At 41.0% G+C, this 27821-nt stretch overlaps 1 protein-coding gene across 4 annotated transcripts in view; it reads left to right on the top strand.

The window, feature by feature from the left end:
• The window catches only part of fhit (fragile histidine triad diadenosine triphosphatase), a 1046244-nt gene that overhangs the window by 39273 nt on the left and 979150 nt on the right, over positions 1-27821 (top strand). For 3 of the 4 annotated variants that reach the window (XM_080186306.1, XM_080186302.1, XM_080186303.1), the window contains exon 2: positions 9752-9800. The exons of the other annotated variant lie outside the window; for it this stretch is intronic. The gene's annotated coding sequence lies outside the window, so the exon portion shown is untranslated. The remainder of the gene's footprint in view (positions 1-9751; positions 9801-27821) is intronic. 4 annotated transcript variants of the gene reach the window in all.

Raw genomic sequence — 27821 nt, 5'->3', positions numbered from 1 at the left:
TTGGGACCTGAGCGAGGAGGGAAACCAACCAATCAGATTGAGGAATTGTGAAATTAACAGCTCAAGGACTGAGGAGGAAATATAATCAGAGTCGGTGAATTCAGTGTCAAATAATCTTGCAAAAAATAAAGGAAAAGTAATATTGGACTAAGAGGGCAGACCGATAGAAAGATGAAAATTCTTTTTGAAGTTTACATTTTTATCATCCCCAATAATAATTAAAATCTGAAGGAATAAGAGTCCACATAGTTAATATTTGGCACCAGAGAGGTTGGCAATAATAAACACTTATTACATTGTTAAACGGGTATTTAGAGTGGAATTGACACTACTTCACTTTCTAAGGCGAGTTTAATTCATTAGCACACAGACACAGCAACCTCATACCATTCAATGCATTTCAATGGTATGCCAATGCAAGGTGGCATTTCTGTGAAGCTAATGTCAGAGCAGTGCAACTCAAACAACAGTTTTTGGATATTTTGATTTCAACCACACATCTGTCCCTCACGTGGAGTGTTGCACCATTTTTGCATACATATCAGAGACCAACACTGGTTTGATAAAAAAAACCTGGGCCGCCAATTCAAACTTCAACCAGTTGCCAAACCTCTACTTCCTTGCGAAGGAGCCTCTTGCTCCCTCTTCTGGAAGAGAATGACATTGCATCTCTGGAACCTAAATAGGATAAACACAGTCAGAAGTCTCACAACACCAGGTTAAAGTCCAACAAGTTTATTTGATAGTAAACCCACCAGCTTTCGGGGTTTGCCCCTTCATCAGAGGCAATGAAACAATGAAGTCAGGCACTAGCATAGAAATAAGCTAGTCGGTTTACTATCAAATAAACTGTTGGACTTTAATCTGGTGTTGTGAGACTTCTTACTGTGTTTACCCCAGTCCAATACCGGCATCTCCGCATCATGACCTAAATAGGATCACAGATCTTCCTTTATTCAGTTAAAAGTGTTGGTTCAGTTTATGTTCTACACTATGTTTAACTCTTTAGACAATACTTATACACAGTCATTATCTGTAAGACTTGGATTAACTTTCACTACAGTGACTTGTATTCATCTTTAGCCTGAAATAGTGCAATGGATATCTTTCCTTTGGCTCTGGTAATCCTGTGTAAAATTAAGGCAGCCTAAACCCCGTCCTGACAGGTGCAGCTCACAATATAACATTGCATGTAAAGTGATACTAAATTCACAATTTTAATTAGAAAACTCAAATTTAAAAAAATCGATAAACAAAAACAGATAAACACAAAAATTACCATTTGTAGTAAGTACAAATTTGTTTAAAGTTTATAACCTTAACAAACTTGTTCATTGAATCAGTAGGGGGGGATACATTATTGGATTGTTTGATGATTTAGCAGATTATGTGAATAAATCAATAGAAAGAAGTATTGAAAAAGTGTAAAGAAACAAAAGGATGTGCAAATGCTAAAGAGAGTAGAAGGCCAAAGAAAAAGTTAAGAATTTGGGGGGAAAATAGGAATTGAATTTGAAAGTAAACCAAAGTAGGATAGGGTAATGGGTCTGACTGATATGCAGCAGAGCAAAATTTCAGTTGGTGTGCTGGAGGGTAGGACCTGAGCTAAACTAAGCTGAAGCTAAGTGCTTCCTCACAAGAAAAGGATTGTACCCAACCACCCTTAGGGTTAATGCCAGAGGTATAATAAATACAGAGGCAGGGGAGGAATTTGAGGAGAAACACATTTTAATTGGGGGATGGGGGGCAAGTGTTACATGGGAAGGGAAATCAAGGAGGAGTGAACTATCATACAGCATGTTTGCAACTTGTTCCAGTTTTATTTCAATATTTTTACTTGCAGTTTGTTGAAAAGAATTTCTGAAATTTGGTTTTTAGTTAGTTGTTTTCCTTTCTTTGGCTAAGATGAAGGTTGTTTCCTGTGTTCCATTTAATTTGCACATCAGTCAGAGTGTTTGAGCTTCACGATTATATAATAAGGTTGAACTGCATCTTGACATAAAAAAGTAATGGGTTTGAAAAATATGTTAATCTGGATTTGACAAAATATTTCACATTTCATGTCAGAGTAAAGCCTATGCTTCATATTTTGTGTTTGTTGTATTTGAGTTATAGTCAGTCAGAGTGACGAGACACAATTAAAAACTCAGCATCTCAGTCTGGTACTGTCAGGAAAAGATACGAATACTTAATCTGTGCTGGCTCTGAGGTAAATGTGAGATTTTATAAATACAAGAACAATTTGCATTAAATGGAACCTTTAACACAGTGAAATATCCCTAGGCACCTCCCAGGAGTGTTATCAGACAAAATTGAACACCGAGCCATGCGAGGAGATATTATGATAGGTCACCAATTGCCATGGCCAAAGAAGTATGTTTTATGCAGCATCTTAAAGGGAGACTTGAAATAACAATACTCTTACATTACTATAACGTGTATTCATCTTTAGCCTCAACTAGCAGAATCTTTCCTTTGGCTCTGGTAATCCTGTTTGAAGTTAATGCAGCATCACCTCCATCCTGGCAGATGCAGTCCACATTACAACACTGCCTGTAATGTGGTACTAAATTCACAATATTAATTAGGAGACACATGAATAAAACGAATTCTATTGTTGCCAGAATCTTGAAACAAAAACAGATAGGAAAGATAGGAAAGAGTTAGAGAGGTTTAAGGTGTGAATTCCAGAACGAGAGGTTTAAGGTGTGAATTCCAGAATTTGAGGTTAGGCAGCTGAAGGCATAGCCTCCAGTGCTGAAGTAATGAAGATCAGAGATGAGCAAAAGGATAAAACTTAAAAGCCAGGGATTTCAGGGACTGCGAGGCTGATTGTAAAAATCATGAAGGGGCAAGGCAATGGAGGAAAACAAAAATGAGAATTTTAAAATCGTGTGTTTCCTGAGTCGCAACACCCTGACTTAACATTATCCAAGTCCCCAATAAAACCATTCCTGTTTCTCACTCTGACTATTCCCCCAATGCAGCCCTCGTCTCTGATTCCTTAAATTCAAGGAATGTAGATTTGAAAGGATATGATGGATTACTGATTTAGCCATCTATTGCCAGATCATAAGAACATAAGGACATAAGAAATAGGAGCAGGAGTAGGCCATCTGGCCCTTCGAGCCTGCCCCGCCATTCAAAAAGATCATGGCTGATCTGTCGTGGCTCAGTTCCACATTCCCACCCTCTCCCCATAACCCTTAATCCCCCCTCATCAGAAACCCATCAACCCGCGTCTTAAAAATATTTAGTGAGGTAGCCTCCACCACTTCAACGGGTAGAGAATTCCAGAGATTCACCACCCTTTGAGTGAAGAAGTTCTTCCTCAACTCCGTTCTAAACCGCCCCCCCTTTATCTTGAGGCTGTGCCCCCTAGTCCTACTGTCCTTTCTGAGCGGGAAGAGTCTTTCCACCTCTATCCTATCTATCCCATTCATCATCTTATACGTCTCAATGAGATCTCCCCTCATTCTTCTAAACTCTAACGAGTACAAGCCTAGTTTATTCAGCCTCTCCTCATAGCTCAACCCCCTCAACTCCGGTATCAGCCTAGTAAACCTCCTTTGCACTCCCTCCAAGGCCAAAATATCCTTGCGTAAGTACGGCGCCCAAAACTGCACACAGTACTCCAGCTGCGGCCTCACCAATGCCCTATACAGCCACAGCAAGACCTCCCTACTTTTATATTCAATCCCCCTCGCTATGAAGGCCAGCATCCCATTTGCCTTCCTGACCACCTGCTGCACCTGCAAGCTGGGTTTTTGCAACTCATGCACAAGGACCCCCGAGGTCCCTCTGCACCGTCGCCTGCTGCAGTTCTTCTCCACGTAAGTAATAATCCTTCCTACCATTATTCCTACCAAAGTGGACCACCTCGCACTTGCCAACATTAAATTCCATTTGCCAGTTCCTGGCCCATTCGCCCAGCCTATCTAGATCCTTCTGCAGACTCTCCACACCCTCCGCACAATTTGCCATTCCACCAATCTTGGTGTCATCAGCAAATTTTGACACCATACACTCGGTTCCCTCCTCCAGATCATCTATATAAATGGTGAATAGCTGAGGCCCCAGCAGCAGAACTTCTTTCTGAACAAGGGCAAGATCATTCAATCTGTTGCTTCGGCCACTTCTCTCCCTTCCACTTGCTACCAAATCTCCCCAGATGCTCTGTCATTCCCCCCTACTATCCCAGTCCCGAAATCACAATTTTTTCTAGTTTCTCTCCTCTGCCATTATGCCCCTTCCAACCTCATCTTGTCCATGAGACCCAATGCCGATTCCCTTCGCTCACTTCCCACTAAACCCCCAATTTCTTCTCCTGGGCACCATTTTAACTGGTGTTGTTAACAGTTCCCTTTCTTCAGATGATGTCATAGGACCCTACCCTACAGTGCACAAACAGACCCTTCAGCTCATCAAGTCTGCACTGACCCACCCAGGCCCTATCCCTATATCCTTACACATTTACCCGCTAATCCCTCTAACTTACACATCCCAGGACACTAAAGGCAATTTTAGCACGGCCAATCAACCTAACCCGCACATCTTTGAACTGTGGGAGGAAACCGGAGCACCTGGAGGAAACCCACGTAGACACGAGGAGAATGTGCAAACTCCACACAGACAGTGACCTGAGCTGGGATTTGAACCCAGGCCCTTGGAGCTGTGAAGCAGCAGTGCTAACCACTGTGCTACCGTGCCACCCGTCTACTTTTTAAAACCACTGTCCTCTATCTTTTTAAACCACTGTCACCAACCCTCCCTACAAAAAAAAATCAACCTTTGACTCCCATCACCTTTGCAAACTGCAATCACACCTCCAAACTCCCATTACTTCCCAAAGTTTTTGTGTGTGTTGCTGCTTCCCAAATCCATGCAATCTTTCCCAGGACTACATGTTTGAATTGGTCTGATTGGATTTCTGTTCCTGTCATTATGCTGAAATGGCTCTTATTAAAGGTACAAATAACACGTTATGTTATTGTGACAAAGTTATCCCTCCTCATCTGTAATAATCTACGTGAGGTCAATCTTCGATCACCAATCACCCTTTTATTTAGCGATACCTGAGTGCCATTCAGTGTGTACAGAGTGCAGATCAGTCCCAAGTCTATCAACTGCCAGTTCCTTGCCCATTGGTCAAGCATCCACTCATTTATTAGGGGAGCTCATATTGCTAGAGGTTAATAGGGAGACCTATTGATGTTCCCCTGTGGCCATCATAACATTGAGCTTCCTGGCCTGTTTGAGCCTTTGAAATGGCTGACTAAACCATCCTTCTTCAGTGCAGCTACCATTCAACTGGATGGAAATGCACTTGACTATTCTAATCTTAAATATATACTTGTAGCTAGATTATTACTTGCAATGACTTCTTTTCTGCTCCTGCATTTGTACCTCTGGTATCTCCCCAAGGACTTAACATTTCCCTCCTCCTGTTTCTCTTGCTGCTGCCCCTCGGCTATATTATCCAAAAGTACAGCATTAGTTTTCATGTATATGCTGAAGATACTCAGCTCTACCTCACCTTCACTTCCTTGACTCCTTCACTTGCAAAATCGTCACACTGCTTATCAGAGACCTGGTACTGGATGAACAGAAATTGTCTGTAGTTAAACATTGGGAAGACTGAAGTCATTGTCTTGGGTCCTTGATGCAAACTCTGTTCCTTTGAGACAGTGGTGTAGTGTAATGTCACAGAGTTAGTAACCCAGAGGTGCAGGCTAATAATGTTCTGGAACGTGGTTTCTAATCTTACCATGGCAGCTGGTCAAATTCAAATTCAATTAATAAGATCTGAAATGGAAAGTTAGCCTTGGTAATGGTGACTATGCAACTTTCATCAGTTGTCACAAAAAACTATATGGCTCACTTTAGGGAACCAAATTTGCCAGCTTTACCTGATCTGGCTCCATGTGACTCCAGATCTGCAGTAATGTGGTTGTCTTTTAACTGCCTTCTGAAATAGCCTAGGACATTACTCAGTTCAAGAACAGTTGAGGATGGGCAACAAATGCTGGCCTTGCCAATGACACCCAGATCCCATGAAAGAATAAATTTTAAAAAGCTCCATCAGCCTCTGTAGCAACTGTGTGAGATTAATCCAGATTGTTCACAGCCTTAGTTTCATATTCGACCCCAAGGTAAACTTCCGATCGTGTGTATGCATCATTTTTAATTTTCACCTCAGTAACATGGTCAGACTTTGCCCCATTTCAGCTCTTCAGCTGCTGAAACTCTCATTCATGCCTTTGTTACCTCTGGACTTGAATATTTCAATGCACTCCTGGCTGGTCTCCCACATTCTACCTTCTAAATTGATTTTGTCCAAAGTCCAAAGACCTCTGTCCTTATTTGCACTAAGTCCTGTTTCACCTTGCACCCCGATGTTCACTGATCTATGTTGGGTTCTGTCAGGCAACATTTATAATTTAAAATTCTCACCCTTGTTTTCAAATCCCTCTATGGCTCGTCCCCTCGGTATCTTTGTAATTTCCTTCAGCCTCAATCACCTCCTTGGTATCCGCACCCCTCTAATTCTGGCCACTTGACTACCCTGCTTTTAAGTGTCTCACTATTGGTACCCTATTGCCTGTGCCCTATGCTCTAGCAGTCCCTCTCTAAACCTCTTTAACTCTCATACTTAAACAATTTGCATTTTCAACCAAACTTTTGACTATCTGACCTAGTTTTGCCTAATACGGTTTGGTGTCTAAGTTTATGCTTTCGCCTCCTGTGAAGCACCTTGTGGCATTTTATTAGCTTAAAAGCATCATATAAGTTGTTGTTTTCAATCACTGATCACATGTTGATGTGTGAATGGGAATGAACTTAAAGATAGTACTTGAATAATACTTAAATATTTAAATTCAGTTAATAAAATCTGAAATTGAAAGCTAGCGTCATGATGTATAACATCGATTGTAAAATTCAACATGAATTGGATTCAACCCGGCACAGTGGCACAGTGGTTAGCACTGCTGCCTCACAGTACCAGGGACCCAGGTTCAATTCCAACCTCGGGTCACTGTCTATGTCAAGTTTGCATGTCTACCTCTATCTGCGTGGGTTTCCTTGGGGTGTTCTGGTTTCCTCCCACACTCCAAAGATGTGCGAGTTAGGTAGATTGGCCATGTTAAATTGCCCCTTAGTGTCAGCGGGTTTGCAGGATGAATATGTGGGATTACAGAAATAGGATGCGGGTGGGATTGTGGTGAGTGCAGACTCAATGGGTCAAGTGGCCTTCTTCTGCACTGTAAGGATTCTATGATTGTATGATTCTATGATAATGACCTTTCAGGAGGAAACCTTCCATTCTTACCTGATCTGGCCTATACGTAATTCCAGACACACAGAAATGTAGTTGACTCTTAAATGCCCTCTGAAATGGCCATAGCAAGCTGTTCAGTTCAGGAGCAATTTGGAATGGGCAACAAAATGCCAGCCTAGTTCGTGAGGCCCACATCCCATGAAACAACAAATTTTACAAAATGCTGCCTGAAGGCTGACAGCAGGGAAATATAGATCAAGGTCTTTGAAGTGCAATATAAATTGAATGACTTACAAAAAGTTCAAAATCAAAAACAAGAACTCAGGAGAAGTATTATGAGCACACCTCTCATCTGGATAGAGATGCAGCTATTCAGTTTCTGTCTTTGAAGGCTTTCCACCCTGTCAGTTACACTGAACAAGCACTTTCTGCTGTACTCCCACCTGTTACACAGGCAAGTTCCACACAGCTTGAGAAAACCTGTACAAAGGCTATGTAAATCCTAGCCTATCTCCTCAGTTTATTGGAGATCCAGATATTTTGATGACTGACCAAACAGCTCCAGGGCTTATTCCTGACTGTCTGGAATCTACCCAGGTTATATCCAAAATTGAACAGGATTCCTGATCTTCAACAACACATTTTGGGCTTTACTCACCCCAGCACACCGTAGTTAGGATTCTGTCCATGGAGTTATATGAAAAACCTGTTTGATTTGAACTCCTTACATATTCAATATATACACAAAGTAAACAAATTTATTTATATTTTAAGATTTCATTTGTTTCCAATCAAACTTTGGGGTCTGAGCTTCCAGACTATGCGATCATAAAAAGAAAAACATAACGTACATGGAGAATGGAGCAAAATTTTGTGAAACACTGTGTGTAATTCTTATTTTTAACAGAAGTATTTTTGAAGGGCCACATACCATATTCAAACAAGGAATTATAACTCCAGTCAAAACAATGCCAATTTCTGCATTTTCTTATTATTTTTACATTGTGATTTAAATAAACCTTGTTTATAGGTTTTATCCCATACCACTTTCTGTATCCTCAGGAGGCTATCAGATCATGAAAGGGTCTGGAATCATTCCAGTGAGCTGAAGGTGTTAATAAAGACTTTGGTTAAATTTCCAGACAATCACCAGATAATGCTTTTATAAAGTCACAATTTAGCTTATAAGGATCGAATGTTCGTTAATGGCAATAGCTTTTGACACTCAGCACAAGAAATATAACGGAATAAAAAGATAAAAACATTACACTTATGAAGTTGCTAATGCAAGAATTCTCATGTTAAACACTACCTTGTATGATTCCATGGCCTCTGATGAATTAGCTGATTACTGCCATAGTGGCAGTGGGGAAAATACGAGCTACAGAGGACAAGAAATCATTTTCGTTTGTTACAGCTCATTGCTGTACACTGACCGACATGGAAAGTAAGCACATGTATCGCCTTAATTGCTTTACTGGCATTAATGTTAACTACCTTATATCATTAAAGCTGTATTTTTTTTCTCAAATCAAACTGATTCTGTAGAATATCTCAAAGTTTAAATTGGGGTCAGGTTTGGCATGTACCCTGCTCTACCTCACCACCATTTCTCTTCTGTGTTGTCAGACTGCTTGCCTGATGACCCACAGCTTCCTCCAGTGAATCACAGGAAAGACCAAAATTATTGTCTCAATCCCTGTAACAAACAATTGTCACTGATTCTATTGGTCCCTCTGACCATTGTTTCTGACTGGATCTACTTGGTCCTGGGCTGAGTTTCTGATCCAATATCCTCTACATCCATAATACTATATGTATACACCTGTGCCACAATTCATCTAACTGAAAATCTTGAACACCTTTTGTGAACTCCAGATTTACCTTTTCGTTGCACATTGTACACTTATACCCCGATAAATTTGAGCTCATCCAAATGCTAATCTACACAATGTCTTGCTCACCACTAATTATATAAATTCCTTTTCGTCATTCATGAAACATGGGTAGTGCTGGCCTTGCTTGAATTTATTGCTGATCCTAATATCCAAACCATCCCAATTATTCCTGAGGAAGATGATGGTGAACCACCACCTTCTTGAACCATGACAGTCCATGTTAGAGATGGATTTCCAGGACTTTGAATCAGCATCGATAATTGAATGATAATGTAATTCCAAAGTAGGATGATTTGTGACTTAGAGAGAAATGTGCAGATGGCGATGTTCCCATTGCTCCCCTTGTTCTAAGTCACAGAAATTCTGGGTTTAAAAGGTGCTTTGAAAGGAGCCTTGGTAGGTTGCTGTAGTGCATCTTGCAACTGCAACCACTTCGTAGTTACTCTCTGTAGAATATCCCCAGGCTTGCTTTTGTAGCCACTGTAAATATATTGTATTAATTTCCATCAGCATATATATGTTTATTTGTATATGATATTTAGAGTACAATGTTTGTTTTTTCTTTTACGTTTAGTTGTCAAGTGCTCTGAACAACTTGGGCTCATTGAGAGTGATCTGTAAGGGTAAGAATATTTATTGCTTTGGGTTGACAATAACATTGTTTTGCAGTATTGATTTTCTCATATTCTGGGATCTGTGCATTTTGATTAAAGAGATGTGAGTCAGGGATGTCTAAGTACCTGTTTCGTTCTGCACAACAAGAGCACCAAACTGTAGTCAGCAGTACAAGTGATTAGATTTGATAAAACTCTTTTTTTCAAAAATGGTTGATTCCAATGGCTGAATTCTGAATTACCAGTTGTATGTTTGAATCTTTCTTGCAGATTATAGCAGTTCATTTTATATTAACAATGTGGTTCAACTTGTCAACATTAAATATATCACCTGTTTCCAATAATATGTTTATAGACCGTGATTTTATGACTGCATTGTGCCAAATGCAGATCGCGCCAATCTGGGAAAATTGCATGCGGGATTAAAAACAGGCTTTGCACCTACTGCCAAGTGGTTTGCAATCTGCTCAGTCTCCTTCTAATGTGGCAAACCAGATCTTGCTCAGAATGGGTGTGAAGCTGATTAGCATAAGATTAACTTGATCTTGTTAACGAGTTTGGCAAATGAGGGTCAGGAATAGGGGTTCATGACATGATTTGATTTTGATTTGATTTGTTATTGTCACATGTATTGGGATGCAGTGAAGTGTATTGGTTCTTACACACTATAGAGACAATGCATAGTGTTCATAGAGTACGTAGGAGAGAAGGAAAGAGGGTGCAGAATGTAGTGTTACGGTCATTGCAAGTGTGTACTGAAAGATCAACTCAATATAAGGTACATCTATTCGAAAGTCTGATGGCAGCAGGGATGATGCTGTTCTTGAGTTGGTTGGTTGGTGATCTCAGACTTTTGTATCTTTTCCCTGATGGAAAAAGATGGAAGTATGTCCAGGTCCCTGGTTATGCTGGCTACTTTTCAGAGGCAGCTGAAAGTGTAGACAGAGTCAGTGGGTAGAAGGCTGGTTTGCGATGGACATGCTTACCTTCACAACCTTTTGTAGTTTCTTGTGGTCTTGGTCAGAGTAGGAGCCATAGCAAGCTGTGATACATCTGGAATGGATGCTTTCTATGATGAATCTGTAAAAATGGGTGGGAATCACAGTGAACATGCCAAATTTCCTTAACCTCTTGAGAAAGTGGAGGTATTGGAGGTGGCCTGTTGAAGGGGAGAGGTGTCATGAAGGGGGGAATCATCAAGGGGGCCCTTTTGGGAGGGCCCCAGTGCTCTGATGGCAACAGTCTTTGTTGGGGAGTGGAGAGGGGAAACATCCCTTCAACAAGGGGTCCCCGATGTCTGTTTTCCTCAATTTCAATTGGAGATCGAGGTACCCTTTAAAAATGGTGCCCAATCTTTGTGAATCTGGGATTATCATCTTATTTAGGTTCCAGCCCTCTCAGAACCAATGAGAAATTCACTACTGTCCCAAAAAATGACTAAGTGTGGGATGATTAACATTTAGTAATGTTTTGGGAAAATTCTGCCTGTAGAATCTTAGAATGAACAGCACAGAAGGAGACCATTCGACTCATTATGCCTGTGCCATCTCTTTAGTCGAGCTTTCCAATTAATTCCACTTTTCTGGTGCCCATTTTTTCCCTAAATGTTACAAAGAAGGTCATTTTAACTGAGACAACAACCAACTGCCCATTAATTCTTGTTAGTTCCTTAACAGAAGATATGAGGAGCATAAAGTTCAACAATGATGTGCTCTACCATATTCAGCTTTTTAACTCTTTTGGAAAAAAAACATTGCAGATAGCTGAGCTGAGCAAAGTCATGTTTTGTATAGTAACTGCATGAAACCTGCAACAGTTCGATCAAATGTGTCAGTATTTAATTTCAAATAAAATTATTAATTTATTGCTCTATTTTGGTCTTTTGAATCTCCTCTCATTATTGCCGCACAATTATTCTAATTATAATGGTTTGCTTCCAGATCTCTGCTGTACAACTTTATGACTGATAAAGAGAATCCGAAAGTAGTCTTGGGATTGCTCTCACTTAGGTTCATTTATTCTTCTTGATGGGGATGTGCCTGGACTCTTGGCTGGCCTGCCTTATCTAGCACGATGAATCCCGCCATGATGAGGCCGGAAAATCCCGGCCTTAGTTCACTGCACAGTAACAGTTAAAAGACAACCCAAGGGGTTAATGATTCTGCAGTGACATATCTCAAATGTTTCCTGCTACTTGACTGGAATATTTAAAATCATGAGATGTCACATGATTTTGAAAGGATATATTTCTTAAAAGCAGAATGTGTAGTTTCAATATAGGGAACGCTTAATTACATTTTTGAAATAATTATAAACAAATACCTATTTATTTACTATTGCCAGTACATTCCTCTGACAGTTGAAAGAGAATGTGCAAACACTGTATCAATGGTTTCACAACATAATCAGCTCAATACTGGGCATACTATGATCATGATAAACTTATATGGTCCCATATCAGCAAATTCTAAACAGGACAGCTCTGCTCTAATTAACATCCTAATGGATATATTCATGCTTATGTTAATAAGCCATTTGTTTCTTTAAAATCATTTTTAATTATGTTTCCTTATCTTTCAACAACAGTGTTGGATTGGAGCTTCAATTATTATACCATAAGCGAGTTAAAATTGTTAAATATATGAATTACTGGAAATTTTAGAAAGCGATTACAATAACAATGATAAAGATGTTACCAATAAATAGCAAATGATGAACTGAAGTAGGGAGTGCACCTGCTATTATTTCGTCAAGTAACCGGTCATAAAGCCAGAAATTATATTTTCAAAGTGTGAAATTCTGGAGACAGTGGCCAATTTAACAGGAATGTAGTCTCTCTTCCTGCATGTGAATACATCACCAATGACATTCATTATACAGCCCAAGGACTACTTTCTGCTATTTAGCCCTTACTCTCTGCACTTGACAGGTTTGCACTTCTGCATGCTACTAGATTTCAGTGCAAATTTAGTCCCAATAATCTGAACAATGTCTTGCAACACTGAATTAGGTAACTGTGAATGCTATTGCCTGCAATTTCAAAGGACAAAGAAAGAAAAACTCAGTGAATTCAAGCCAGTGCTGTAATTAAAAGCAAAACTCTGCAAATGCTGAAAATATGAAACAAAAACATAAATGCTGGATCGAACTGATAAAGCAGCATCTTTATGGAGAACACAAGTTGATCTTTCAGACATTGAACCTTTCCTCAACTGGAAGATACCACAGGGTGACACAGTGGCAGTGGTCAGCATTAGAGCCAGGGACGTGGGTTCAATTCTGGCTTCAGCACTGTCTGTTTGGAGTTTGCACATTCTCCACATGCCTGTGCGGGTTTCCTCTGGGTGTTCAGTTTCCTCCCACAGTCCAAAGATATGTGGGTTAGGTGGATAAGGGGCTAAATTGCCCCTTAGTGCCAGGGGGATTAACAGGGTAAATATGTGGGTTTACGCGGAAGGGGCTTGGGTGGGATCATTCTAGGTGCGGGTTCGATGGGCTGAATGACCTCCTTTTGTACTGTAGGGATTCTATAATTCTATGAACAGGATGGACAAAGGAATACAACAAGGAAAATAGGAGAAAAGGCAAAGAAAAGTTCTGGTCATTGTTTCTTTACTGCACCACTTGTTAACCAAGTCCCTGTCTCATAAGAACATAAGAAATAGGAGCAGGAGTAGGCCATCTAGCCCTTCGAGCTTGCCCCGCCATTCAATAAGATCATGGCTGATCTGTCGTGGCTCAGTTCCACATTCCCGCCCTCTCCCCATAACCCTTAATCCCCTCGCTTATCAAAAACCCATCAACCTGCGTCTTAAAAATATTTAGCGAGGCAGCCTCCACTACTTCAACGGGCAGAGAATTCCAGAGATTCACCACCCTTTGAGTGAGGAAGTTCCTCCTCAACTCTGTTCTAAACCGCCCCCCTTTATCTTGAGGCTGTGCCCCCTAGTCCTACTATCCTTTCTGAGCGGGAAGAGTCTCTCCACCTCTATCCTATCCATCCCATTCATCATCTTATATGTCTCAATGAGATCTCCCCTCATTCTTCTAAACTCTAACGAGTACAAGCCTAGTTTATTCAGCCTCTCCTCATAGCTCAACCCCCTCAACTCCGGTATCAGCCTAGTAAACCTCCTCTGCACTCCCTCCAAGGCCAAAATATCCTTGCGTAAGTGCAGCGACCAAAACTGCACACAGTACTCCAGCTGCGGCCTCACCAATGCCCTATACAGCTGCAGCAAGACCTCCCTACTTTTATATTCAATCCCCCTCGCTATGAAGGCCAGTATCCCGTTAGCCTTCCTGACCACCTGCTGCACCTGTAAGCTGGGTTTTTGTGACTCATGCACAAGGACCCCGAGGTCCCTCTGCACCGTCGCCTGCTGCAGTTTTTCGCCACGTAAGTAATAGTCCTTCCTACCATTATTCCTACCAAAGTGGACCACCTCACACTTGCCAACATTAAATTCCATTTGCCTTTTCCTGGCCCATTCGCCCAGCCTATCTAGATCCTTCTGCAGACTCTCCACACCCTCCACGCAATTTGCCGTTCCACCAATCTTGGTGTCATCAGCAAATTTTGACACCATACACTCGGTTCCCTCCTCCAGATCATCTATATAAATGGTAATAGCTGAGGCCCCAGCACCGACCCCTGGGGCACTCCACTAGTCACCAACCACCAATCCGAATAGCACCCATTAACCCCCACTCTCTGCCTCCTATCTGACAACCAATCCTCTATCCACGCTAACACCCTACCCCCAACTCCATGTCCCCTTACCTTCTGCAATAACCTCTTGTGAGGTACCTTGTCAAACGCCTTCTGAAAATCCAGAAAGACCACATCCACCGGCTCTCCACTATCCACCGCACTAGACACATGCTCATAGAACTCCAATGAATTTGTCAGACACGACTTCCCCTTAACGAAACCGTGCTGAGTCTGCTCTATCAAGCAGTTCCCCTCAAGATGCCTCGCTATTTCCTCCTTGATGACGGATTCTAACATTTTACCTACAACAGACGTTAAACTAACAGGCCTATAATTCCCTGCCTTTTGCCTGCCACCCTTCTTAAACAACGGCGTAACTGTAATTTGCAGTGCTGACAGACACTGATATTGAACATGTCAGGAAAATAATGATATGTTCAGGGAATTTTTTTGTATGTGTAAACATTAGCAATGAGGTATGGTTTTAGGCGGCTTTCATTTAATGTTCCTATACCTGGAAGGACCTGTAGTCAAATTCATGTTGGACAAAAGTTTTTAGAATGTCTGGGGAGGGTTGTTTCACTTCCAACTGGCATTCTGTTGTGATAAAGAGAGTTACGGCATGAAGAATAAATATAGTTGCTGACCAGCTTGAGGCTCTGAGAAGAAAAGAAGCTTTCCTTTGTTCTTTAGTTGTAACTGAAAGTTAGAGCAGTTGATGACAGACAGTTAAAAAGGGACCATCTCTCAGCTGTTTTAGAATAAAAGCCATAAAATAGAGTAATGTTTAAGAAAGCCAGTGCCAGTAACCTAAAGAACTGCTACTTAAGGCAACAAGAAAAATGAAAAGGAGTTTCCAGAAGGTCTGAATTTAAAGGAACAAAGAGGAACTGTACGCACAACATGATACTATTAATTTCAAGTCATGGAACAGAGAAGGAATCGGTCAATAAGAATGTTAGAGAAAAGTTTCTAAAGTAATCCCAAAGTTTGGAATACCATCTGGGAAACAAATCTTAAAGTAATTGGAAAGAGGGTATTGCCTGGATATCAGAATTTGTCTGTGGAAGACAGTCAAGGCGAAGAAACTTTAACAAGGTTGGTACAAAATCCTGGAATGGAATCACTGTTAAAAGTGGAGCAAAAACTTTATGTAACAAGTCATATGTAAAGTCTGGACTATATTCCAGAATGTGAAATGCTAAGTGAAAGTATTGATATGAGAGAAGATTTTAAAGCATATGTTGGGAGTGGAGTTTTGAAACTCTCATTTAACAATCATCAAGTGGGGAGGTGGATTCTGAGGAGAAATCCACGGACACTAACTTGGCTTCAGGGAAGAGTGTGCATTAGACCACGGTCATCTTGTCTGCTTCAAAGGGTTTTTGTATGTTACTGGGATCATTGTAGTTTCAAATGTATTTTGTCATTCATGTTAGTATTATCCATGTGTTTGTTAAGCTATGATGTGGAGATGCCGGCGTTGGACTGGGGTAAACACAGTAAGAAGTCTGACAACACCAGGTTTAAGTCCAACCGATTTGTTTGATAGTAAACTTACAAGCTTTCGAGGTTCCCCTCGGGTTGATGGGTTTTTGATGAGAGAGGGGATTAAGGGTTATGGGGAGAGGGCGGGAATGTGGAACTGAGCCACGACAGATCAGCCATGATCTTATTGAATGGCGGGGCAGGATCGAAGGGCTGGTTGGCCTACTCCTGCTCCTATTTCTTATGTTCTTATGTTCTTCGTCAGGTTCCCCTCTTCATCAACCTGAGTTAATGATGTAATAGAAAACAATGAAATGTCACATTAACTCGTTGTCTCTGAGCCAGGAGATCATAGATTCAAGTCACATTAATCCATCTTGGCACTTCAATGTGATACAGAGGTGATATTGCATCATTGGAAGTGCTAGCCTAGGAATTGGATTCTGACCAAAGTGAGAAATTTGGATCCAGTGCACGCACCTAATGATTGGATAGCAGGTCTGTGAAAAATTGGACCGCTGGCCTCATTACGATGTCACACTTAGAGCGTGTTCACTGGGGCAGCTAGGGAAATGACTAGGAGTGATTGACCAGCTGAAGTGAGGGCCCGAGTCAGAATGCAGTCAATTGAGGGAACATGTGGGGCCAGCAGCATTCGTAGTTTTAATTTGGAATCAGAAGTTGCTGCTCTCTTCTGATGCATCTTCTGATGTGGACTGGGTAAGCACACACTTCATTTAAATGCTATGCCATCAAATTTGTAGGATGCTTTCTTCCAGCCGAAGTGTTGAACCAAAGCCTTTCCACGTTCTCATTTGATTTAATTTGATTTGATTTGATTTATTATTGTCACATGTATTAGTATACAGTGAAAAGTATTGTTTCTTGCAAGCTATCCAGATAAAGCATAGAGAAGGAAAGGAGAGGGTGCAGAATGTAGAGTTACAGTTGTAGCTAAGGGGTAGAGAAAGATCATTTAGTATGAGTTAGGTCCATTCAAAAGTCTGATGGCAGCATGTTGTTCTTGAGTTGGTTGGTGCATGACTTCAGACTTTTGTATCTTTTTCCTGATGGAAGAAAGTGGAAGAGAATATGGTGTGTGGATGGATTGTGCTGATTGCTTTTCCAAGGCCATGGGAATTGTAATTGGAGTTAATGGATGGGAGGTGTGATAGACAAGGCTTTGTTCACAACCCTTTATAGTTTCTTGCAGTCTTGGTCAGAGCACAGATATGATACAACCAGAAAGATTTCTTTGGTTCATTTGCAAAGGTTGTGTAAGCCACAGTGGACATGCTAAATTACCTTCACCTCCTGAGAAATTAGATGCGTTGGGGGGTTTCCTTAACTATGGTGTTGGTGTGGAGGGACCAGGACAGATTGTTGATCTAGACACCAAGAAATTTGAAGTTCTCGACAATTTCCACTTCATCCCTGTTGATGTAGACAGGGGCATGCCCTCCACTATGCTTCCTGAAGTCGATGGCTATCTTCATATTATTGATATTGAGGGAGAAATTATTGTCATTGCACCAATTCACCAGATTCTCTATCTTTTTCCTGTATTCTGTCTCACCATTGTTTGAGATCCAACCTACTATGGTGGTGTCATCAGCAAACTTGAAAATTGAGTTGGAGGGGAATTTGGCCACATAGTCCTGGGTGTGCGACGGGTATAGTAAGGGGCTGAGGACCTTATAGGGCACTGGTGTTTGAGAATGATCATGGAGGAGATGTTGATGCTTATCCTTACAATTTCAGCCTGTGGTTAGGAAGTCTAAGATCCAGTCACAGAGGGAGGAGCCAAGGCCCTGGAATTTGGAGATGGGTTTTATAGGAATAATGGTATTGAAGGTTGAGCTACAGTCAATAAGTAGGAGTCTGACGTAAGTGTCTTTGTTATCCAGATGTTCCAAGGTTGAGTGTAGGGCCAGGTAGATGGCATCTGCTGTGAACCTGTTGTGGTGATAGGCAAACTGTAGTGGATCCAGGCAATATGGAAGGCCAGAATTGATCTGTGCCATGACTAACCTTTCGAAGCACTTCATGATGGTGGCGGTCAGAACCACAGTGCAAGTACAAGATTAATTTAGAGATGTTTTCCTGCTGAAGAAATTTTATCCCTTGACTAATACCACCATTTATTTCTATCATTAATGAGACCACATGTGCGAATTCTTTGGTGACTACTTTTGAAAGTAAACAATTAATTGTGGTGGGGTTTTGGATATCTTAAGAACATGAAATATACTATTTAAATACAAGTTATTTCTCATGATAAAAATCATAGAATGGTACACTACAGAAAGAGTTCACCTGGCCCATCATTTACATGCAGGTCTCTTTAAAAGCAGCTCACTTATTCCCACTCACCCATCTTTTCCTGGTAGCCCTGATTTTATTTTTTTCTCCAGATAATTACCCAATTTGAGAATTTAATCTGTCTCCAACACAATCTCTGACAATGCTCACAACTCACTGTGTAAAAAATCTTTAAAATAATTAAGCATAATTCTAAACTGCACGTCATGTATGATTTTTTTTCATTATAAATTGGGACATTTTATGTTCTGCTTGGAAAACATAAGAACATAAGAACATAAGAAATAGGAGCAGGAGTAGGCCATCTAGCCCTTCGAGCCTGCCCCGCCATTCAATAAGATCATGGCTGATCTGTCGTGGCTCAGTTCCACTTTCCCGCCCTCTCCCCATAACCCTTAATCCCCTCTCTTATCAAGAACCCATCAACCCGCTTCTTAAAAATATTTAGCGAGGCAGCCTCCACCACTTCAACGGGCAGAGAATTCCAGAGATTCACCACCCTTTGAGTGAAGAAGTTCCTCCTCAACTCCGTTCTAAACCGCCTCCCCTTTATCTTGAGGCTGTGCCCCCTAGTCCTACTGTCTTTTTTGAGCGGGAAGAGTCTCTCCACCTCTATCCTATCCATCCCATTCATCATCTTATACGTCTCAATGAGATCTCCCCTCATTCTTCTAAACTCTAACGAGTACAAGCCTAGTTTATTCAGCCTCTCCTCATAGCTCAATCCCCTCAACTCTGGTATCAGCCTAGTAAACCTCCTCTGCACTCCCTCCAGGGCCAAAATATCCTTGCGCAGGTGCGGCGCCCAAAACTGCACACAGTACTCCAGCTGCGGCCTCACCAATGCCCTATACAGCTGCAGCAAGACCTCCCTACTTTTATATTCAATCCCCCTCACTATGAAGGCCAGCATCCCATTCGCCTTCCTGACCACCTGCTGCACCTGCAAGCTGGGTTTTTGCGACTCATGCACAAGGACCCCGAGGTCCCTCTGCACCGTCGCCTGCTGCAGTTTTTCGCCACGTAAGTAATAGTCCTTCCTACCATTCTTCCTACCAAAGTGGACCACCTCACACTTGCCAACATTAAATTCCATTTGCCTTTTCCTGGCCCATTCGCCCAGCCTATCGAGATCCTTCTGCAGACTCTCCACACCCTCCGCACAATTTGCCTTTCCCCCAATCTTGGTGTCATCAGCAAATTTCGACACCCTGCACTCGGTTCCCTCCTCCAGATCATCTATATAAATGGTAAATAGCTGAGGCCCCAGCACCGACCCCTGGGGCACCCCACTAGTCACCAACCGCCAATCCGAATAGCACCCATTAACCCCCACTCTCTGCCTCCTATTTGACAACCAATCCTCTATCTACGCTAACACCCTACCCCCAACTCCATGTCCCCTTACCTTCTGCAATAACCTCTTGTGAGGCACTTTGTCAAACGCCTTCTGAAAATCCAGAAAGACCACATCCACCGGCTCTCCTCTATCCACTGCCCTAGACACATCCTCATAGAACTCCAGTAAATTTGTCAGACACGACTTCCCTTTAATGAAACCGTGTTGCGTCTGCCCTATCAAGCAATTCCCTTCAAGATGCCTCGCAATTTCCTCCTTAATGACGGATTCTAACATTTTACCTACCACAGACGTTAAACTAACCGGCCTATAATTCCCCGCCTTTTGCCTGGCACCCTTCTTAAACAACGGCGTAACATTAGCCGTTTTCCAATCTTCCGGCACTTCCCCGGAATCCAGCGACGTCTGGAAAATAACCACCAAGGCATCCACTATAACCTCCGCCATTTCTTTCAGAACCCTCGGATGCATTCCATTCGGTCCTGGGGACTTGTCCACAATCAGCCCCTCCAGTCTGTCGAGCACCACCTCTCTAGTAACAGTAATGTCATTAAGACCCTCCAGTCCTACCACCTTTCCATCGCTAACACCCGGCAAATTATTCACGTCCTCCTCCGTGAAGACAGAAACAAAAAAGTTATTCAAGACCTTAGCCATATCCCCATCCCCTACCACTAGCTCCCCTTTCTCATCCTCTAAAGGACCAACGTTCACCCTAGCCAGCCTCTTCCTTTTTATATATTTATAAAAACTCTTGCTATCCTTTTTTATATTAAGTGCTAGCCCAGCTTCATAGCTTCTCCTACCCTCCTTTATCAACTTCTTTGTCAATCTTTGTTGACATTTAAACCTTTCCCAATCCTCTTCTCGCCCACTGCTCTTAGCTACTCTAAATTCCTCCGCTTTTAATTTAACACTTTCCTTCACCTCCTTCGTTATCCACGGCTTATTACCTCTCCTCCTACTGTCCTTTTTAGCTTGCAGTTAAAATTAAACTGCTTTATATTTTTTGAACTGAGGAAAATAATCCTAGCAATGACTCCCCAGTCAATAGTAATAATAGAATTAACAGCCTGACATTCTTTGTAAATCAGAGATAAAACTTGAATTGTTACTGGATGTGTAGGTAGTGTCTGTATGACTTCTCAAATGATTAAAATACAAATATTAAACTCACAAGTTGTGGTGGCTGATAAAATATCCATGATGAATCAGTCAGAGGTTGTATACTCAAATCCCACTCCAAGATTTGGGCAAAAATCTAAGTAGACTTCAGGCAATAATTGAGGATAAGTTCTACGAGTTGCCACCATTCAGATGAGATTTTATATTGAGGCCTTCTATGCTCTCTCAGGTAGCTATAATACCCCTTGCTTGTGAAGAAATGCACATACGTTATCTTGATGCCCTAGCTAATAATTATCGCTCAATAAAGATTGCTGAAACATATTGAGCACAATTTTCCCAAAAAAAAGCATCGTAAAGTCACAAAACTGAAGTGTTCCACAATAGTCTTTTGGGAAAGTTCGGCACTGCAATCTTCCAGCATTTTGTCAATTTTTCTGACAGTTGGCAGCTTTGTGCTGGTAGTAGGAGGTTGAGCCTAAGTATGCTGGGGAAGCTGCCTTCAGAATGCTGGAGCATCACTGGGCAGGGCGCCCCCATCTGACGGTTAATGGAGAAACCACACACCCCCCCCACCCCCAACACCAGACTGCCCCCCAGCATCATCAGTGGCATTGCTAAGCCCCCTCACCAACACGGGCTGCCGGCATCAAAAGTCTCCCTATGAGTTCCTTGGATCTTCGACATGCCCCTCCCCATCATGGCCCCCTCCGCAGCATGCCTCAACCACATACCCTCCTCCTGCAGAGCTTCACCTCACTAAAAAGCCCCTTGCAGAGCTTCCCCATTGCAGAGCTCTCCCATGCATAAGCCCCCAGTCATTGTGCATACCCCCTGTCATAGCCACAATTCCACCTAGGCTGCACCTCCACTTACGCACACCTCCTTGGTACTGCCAGGTTGCCAAGTGAGCATCATCAGGATGCTAGTGAGCACCACCAGGCTGGCACTACCCATTGGGCATTGCTTGTGAGCTTCAATGACGACCCGGGGTTATCAATGGCCTCTGAATTCCTCCTGGCATGATCATGGGGCCTCTTTACTGCTACTGCAGAGCAGTAGTGATTCTCACCGGTGTAAAGTCTCCCCCTCAAGGGGGAAGCATCCAGGAGGGTGGAAAAGCAAAACACGGCTGGGAGGATACCCTCACACGTTATCTTCTTAGCTTGCCACACTGACTGACATGATGGAGTAGTAAGATTGTGACAGTTATCTGGTGTTTTAGCTCATTGCTGTATTTGGTGCCTATTGTGTGGCTGCTGTGTTTTCCTAGATGACATCAGGGACGGCACTTAAATTATTTGATCTTGGGATGCCCTGAAATCATGCAACTTGCTATTTATATGCAAGTCTGTGGCTGTTTTCAGATTTCCTTGTACCATGGGACATGGAAGTGATGTTCATTTTAAAAAAGGGAAATTTAATATTTATTAATTGTAAAAATAGTATTTTTTTTCCTCCTTCTGCATCCTGAATTTCGATCATAGCCATCTTCCTACATGACACTTCTTTACTTCAGTTGAAAATGTGCAGCTATTTGGGCTTAATATTCCGTGTTCACCATTAATTTGACTTCATATTCGCCAACATAAAGTTCTCTCATTCCCTTGAGATTGTTGTTCTTTGTAATAATACTACATTTTATGGAATAGCAGTGATTCTTCTAATGGAAGCACTTACATTAAGAATATCCAAGTACTAATATTGGTGAGACTGAGATTCTAACTCAGGCACCAAGAATGGAATGCTAGTGCTTTACAACAGGCTAGAACACCACGATTTGATGGCAAAATAATGTTGAAATACTTTGGAGGCATCCCTGATTTCCACTAATCAATCAATTGAACCCTTCAAAAGAAGATATTTTCATTCATCAGTAAGCAGACCAAAATTATACACATTATTCCACTCTTAGTGCTGCATAAAAATTCTCCAAAATAGCTGAGTACACATTATGGTCTGTAAGGCTGATACAATTAATGTGTAGTTCTTTTCACAGCCTTGAATTTGTAATCGCACCAAATAATAACGTGCCAAAATGCCGTTTCCTAGACTTTGATTTTTGTAGCTTTAACTAAATTATAGTGCTTCTGCATCTTGCATGTCAAATGCAAATCAACTAAATTTGCTTCAGAAAAAACTTTAATTATTTTGTGCTCACAGCAGATAGGTTCTTATAGGGTGCATTTAACATTGTAAATGTATATTATAACCATCAAATTATATTATTATGAAAAGTAAATCGACATTTTTTGAATAGAAAATATTTCATGCACAAGCAACCTCAACACTTGAGTGACAGCAACTTAAATGAACAGGTTGTTACTAATTTAAATGTTTTCTGTCTCCCACTGGCTAATTTGTTTTCAAGTATCAAATGGGAGCAAATTAATACCATTCAAACCAAATAAAAAGGGGTTGAACAAAACCTTTCCTTCTATGGATTTTGAAGAGCTGTTTTTTGTCGATGTGAAGAGTATTTTGCATTCTCATTGAGAGAGACTATGAAGGGCTAAAAGTAAAACAAACAGGTTCATCTTGAATCAAACTACTTGTATCCATAAGAATTCTTTTATTGTTGATAAAGTGGATTACAAGAAACTTACACCATTCATATTCTCCCATCAACTATGGTTTTTAAATTAAAAAATTGAATAAATTGAATATTTCTTAACCTTTCCCAACTGAGTGATCAGAGAGGACCAGTTCCCAACTCTCAGTAAATGAAGCACATAATTAGTTAAGAGATATGCAATAATATATTGACTTCTTCAATTTACTGTCCACACTGAAGCACCTTCAACAATACTGGGAGTCATCATATAGAATAACTGATATTCAGCCACAATAGACCTTCAGAAATCCAGCCCTCAAATTTTTGGAACTGCAACTTTACTGGCTAGCTATATATGGAAAATAATTTCACTTATCAGAATCACAGGTTACCACAATAGTTAGAGTTTTGTCCCAAGTATTTGCTGTTATCATCTCTGTTTGCTTTCTCTGATAATTTGAGGCATTTACTTTATTTGAAATCTGCCATTTCTGAATGTGTATTGCAAAGTACACCTGTTCACTTTCAAGCTGTCCAGATAACTTGAATTCCATTCAAAGGCACAATGGTCCCTGATCAAGGGACCCAGCCTCAGGGGATAAGTGGGTGGGTGCTGCTGAGAGCCGCTCCCTGGCTTTTATGCTGACCCTCCTCACCACCTCTTCCAGTCCAATCCTGTGATGTCCCTTCCATCATCACTCACCTCTAGACTGTGATCCAGCAATGATCTTTCTTCAGCCTTTTACAAACATACAAATTAGGACCAGGCCTTGGCTCTTCAAGTCTGGTTCATCATTACGTAGGATCATGGCTGATTTGATTATAACCTCTCACCTACCTCCAATAATTTTTCACAGATCTATCTACGTCTGCCTTAAAAATATTCAAAAACTCTGCTTTCACTGTCTTTCGAGGAAGAGAGTTCTATCGACTCAACACCCTCTGAGAGAAAAACATTCTCATCTCTGTCTTAAATTGATGACTCCTTATTTCTAAACAGAGTGGAAAGATCTTTGAAGAAAATTAAGATTTAAGAATTGAATAAGATAAATGTTGTTATTGCTGATTTCTTACGAATGAACCACAGGAGACTCGGTGGATAATGATCACATTATTCAAGCATATGCAGAGAGAGCACTGAGAGCAAAAGACCTCTGAAACAGAGTCTGGTGTTTACAGAAAATCTGCACATGTTTATACCATGCTTCCCATGTATGCAGGCATTGTTTAAATTTTGATCGAAGAATAACATATTACCAAAACATCTTGTGCTAGTCACATATTTGGCTTTGCATCCATTGCAGAGGCTTCTAACTTACCTTGATTTGACTACCCCGCCATCTCGAACACTGTTCTTGCTGCGTGATGCCAAAACTTTATTGGAAAAAGGTTGGCTTGTATAGTTCTAGCAAGTTCTTGCAGTTGGAAATTCTGCTGACTTTAAATGTTTAGGCAAGTGAAGTGGGGAACAATAGCATATATAAGTTTAGGTATTAAATTTGCAGAAGAAATGAATATAAAGTGGAGAGATAAGATTACAATTTGCACTTAAATGCTAAAAGCCTGGTCTGAGGCATTGTTTAAATGGAATTATATCAAAAGAGAAAAAGAATACATCAATGGCAGAATTTAGCTCTGTTCTAGAGAAGGAGAGGACAACAATGGTAGGCAGTTATGACCATATATACGCCCAGCCCGGAAGCAGAATTCTCCCAGGGCAGAGAAACCTAGGCTCCAAGTAGCAGTTTTGAAATGCTATGCTGAACTGACAGAAAACTGCCTAAACTTGAAGATAACTTGTTGGTTGTAACTATTTGCTGGAATTACCTCATAGCATTATACCGTATAGTTTGGGATAAAGGACTTTTCTCAGAGTTTAGGAACATAGATAGAAAACATTGGTGAGGATAATTCTATAAGATCCTGTGTCTGCAGCCATTATTTTAGTTAAGTGTACATATGTGTGGTATTGTGGTTTTTCTACTTGCATGTTTTCATTTAAGTTAATAAACATTCTTTCATTTGAATGCTATCAGCAATTCAACCTATCCTCATTGGTTTGCACATGTTCCCTCATATTATACCAAATCACAAAATATACATTTAATAACTAATGTTGCAAGTTAACCTTATGGGTTTTGGGATACCCTCTCATCTAATATCAGTGGAGTTTTTAACAAGAGACCCCTAGTACAAGATACTCCCACAAGAAAAAAACATGGTCTCCATATCCACCCTATCAAGACCCATCAAGGTCCAAAGGTTTCAATCAAATTGCCTCTTACTGCTCTAAACTCCAGTGGATACAAGCTAACCTGTCCAACCTTTTCTCATAAGACAACCTGTTCGTTCCTAGTATTGGTCTAGTTACCTTCTCTGAAATGCTTCCAACGCATTTACGTCCTTCCTTAAATAAGAAGACTAACACTATACAGTACTCCAGATGTGGCTTGACCATGTCCTGAGTGGATGTTGTCCTGGCTGCAGCCACTGCCTCCCCAGTGCACTGCTGTTCAATGGAGCTCCTGACCTCTGATTAACTGGCAGCTCAGTTGGTGAGACTTCAGTCCTTGATTCCCATGAAAGGCCTACTGTTGGCCTATCAAGTGCTGAGTGGAAGAAGATGCAATGGGCTTTCCTGAAATCAGGCGGCATGTGGCTCTTGGTGGCTTTCCAATTGGCGGCCAAGACCCTATCACCTCCATAAAATGCTATGCATAGACTCAGTCTGCCTAACAGGGGCTAGGTTAAAATAATCACACACAGTGACAGTCCTACTTTATAATTCATTAAATAATGCAGTTTTTACTGTCAGTGTATTCGTGCCAACATTAGGTTTTTGTGACTTTTCATCTTAGTTTAAGTGCAACCAGGATATGTTTGAGCATATCCTGAAGGGGCTCAGGTTTAGAACCTGAGAAATCAGATTAATATTATGTCTGTTACTAAGACACACAGAAGTCCAAAAGGGCACCTTCCTTTTTTAGATCTTTTATATGGAGTTATCAATAACTCCAAACACTGCACAACATCTCTCATTATGACCTAGGTTTACATTTGACAAGTTTTCTGCAATGCCATGTACTATCCATCCACAGTACCATATACCAGCTCAACAGATCACAAAAGAGACGGAAAAATTAGTCTGGTTTCTCTGTCGGACAGCTTTTGCCTTTGAATTGTGGTATATATAGAAGTGAAGGAGTGTTTTGATGTGCTCAATACAAATAATAAATTTGGTGCCTGCTGTTCAGAATTCCAGGACAGAAGTGACATCATGAAAGTTGAATCCCGGTTGTAAAGAGTGCGTTGTACAACACCTGAACATTATGCTGTCAGTTATGTGACACATTCAATTAATGAGAATGGCAGAAAAGGCATTTAAGCTCAACAACACAGATCATCTACTGTTAGCTTGCAGTTGTTTGGGGACTTTGAGAAATTTTATTTTTAATAGTACTTCTTTTTAAAGAAAATATAACAGTATATTCGGTGAAGCAACATTTCCACTAGTTCTGGAAATTCACTGCAGATTTGAGAGGATTTAGAAGTCATTCTGTGGCTCACTATTTGACTTTGGTGCCCAGTGTGAAACAAAGGCATGCAGCCCAGGAAAGTCACAGGTTCAATTTCTGGTCTGATAAAGTTAGCTGATGTCATCTGGGAGTGGCATTAATAATATGTAAGGGTGTTAATATTAGCTTGAGCATCCTAGGAAAGAAAATGTGACAGGATACCTGATTCTGGGTTATTGCTTCAAGATATGTGCATGGGAACAGTGGGTGTACAGGGGATGAAATTTCAGTGTTATGCCTCCCTCCAAGGAAAATTAATCTGCCAAGTATCTAGGTTTTCAAATGAAGAATGGACAGCTGGGTGAGACATTGGGGGATTACTAGTATCAATGACCTGAATTCCAACATGTCAGAACCTTCACGAGAGAAGTGAAGTAAAGGAGAAAGGTAAGGGAAGAAAATATTTGAGCTATATTCTTTAAGATTTAAGGTATTTAAGGCCTATGCATTATAATTTTCCACACCCTCCCAGCTGTTCATTATTCAGCGTTGGAGGGTTGGCCTAGCCGGATGCTAGTGTAAAGAACCTGAACAATCTTGTACCTCAGAGAACAGCAGGAACACTTAGGAGAATCAAAGTGAATCCCTGAGAACTGTGGCACACCTTGGTTAGCTCAGGAGAAGTGAAGGAACCCTCAAAATCTTGTAAAGGAATTACTGGGAAGACATAAAAGTAGAACCTGGAGTATTCCATTAAGATTTTTTGGTTTAAAGTTGTGTACAATACTAAGTTAATGGTAATTGCCCTGTTTAACTCTTGAACATGAAATAGTTTGTTTAAAATGTGAATTCTTGTGGCATAATTATTTCAGTTATTAACTGGGAATTAGAATGTATTTTCATAAGTTAGAATCTCCACTGTAACAATACAACAATGATTCTTAAAATAAAG

Source organism: Carcharhinus amblyrhynchos, chromosome 3 (genome assembly GCF_965287045.1).
Source record: "Carcharhinus amblyrhynchos chromosome 3, sCarAmb.v2.hapA, whole genome shotgun sequence".
Classification (NCBI taxonomy): Eukaryota; Metazoa; Chordata; class Chondrichthyes; order Carcharhiniformes; family Carcharhinidae; genus Carcharhinus; species Carcharhinus amblyrhynchos.
The sequence above is the reverse complement of the archived record's forward strand: the minus strand, read 5'-3'. Positions and strand labels throughout refer to the sequence as shown.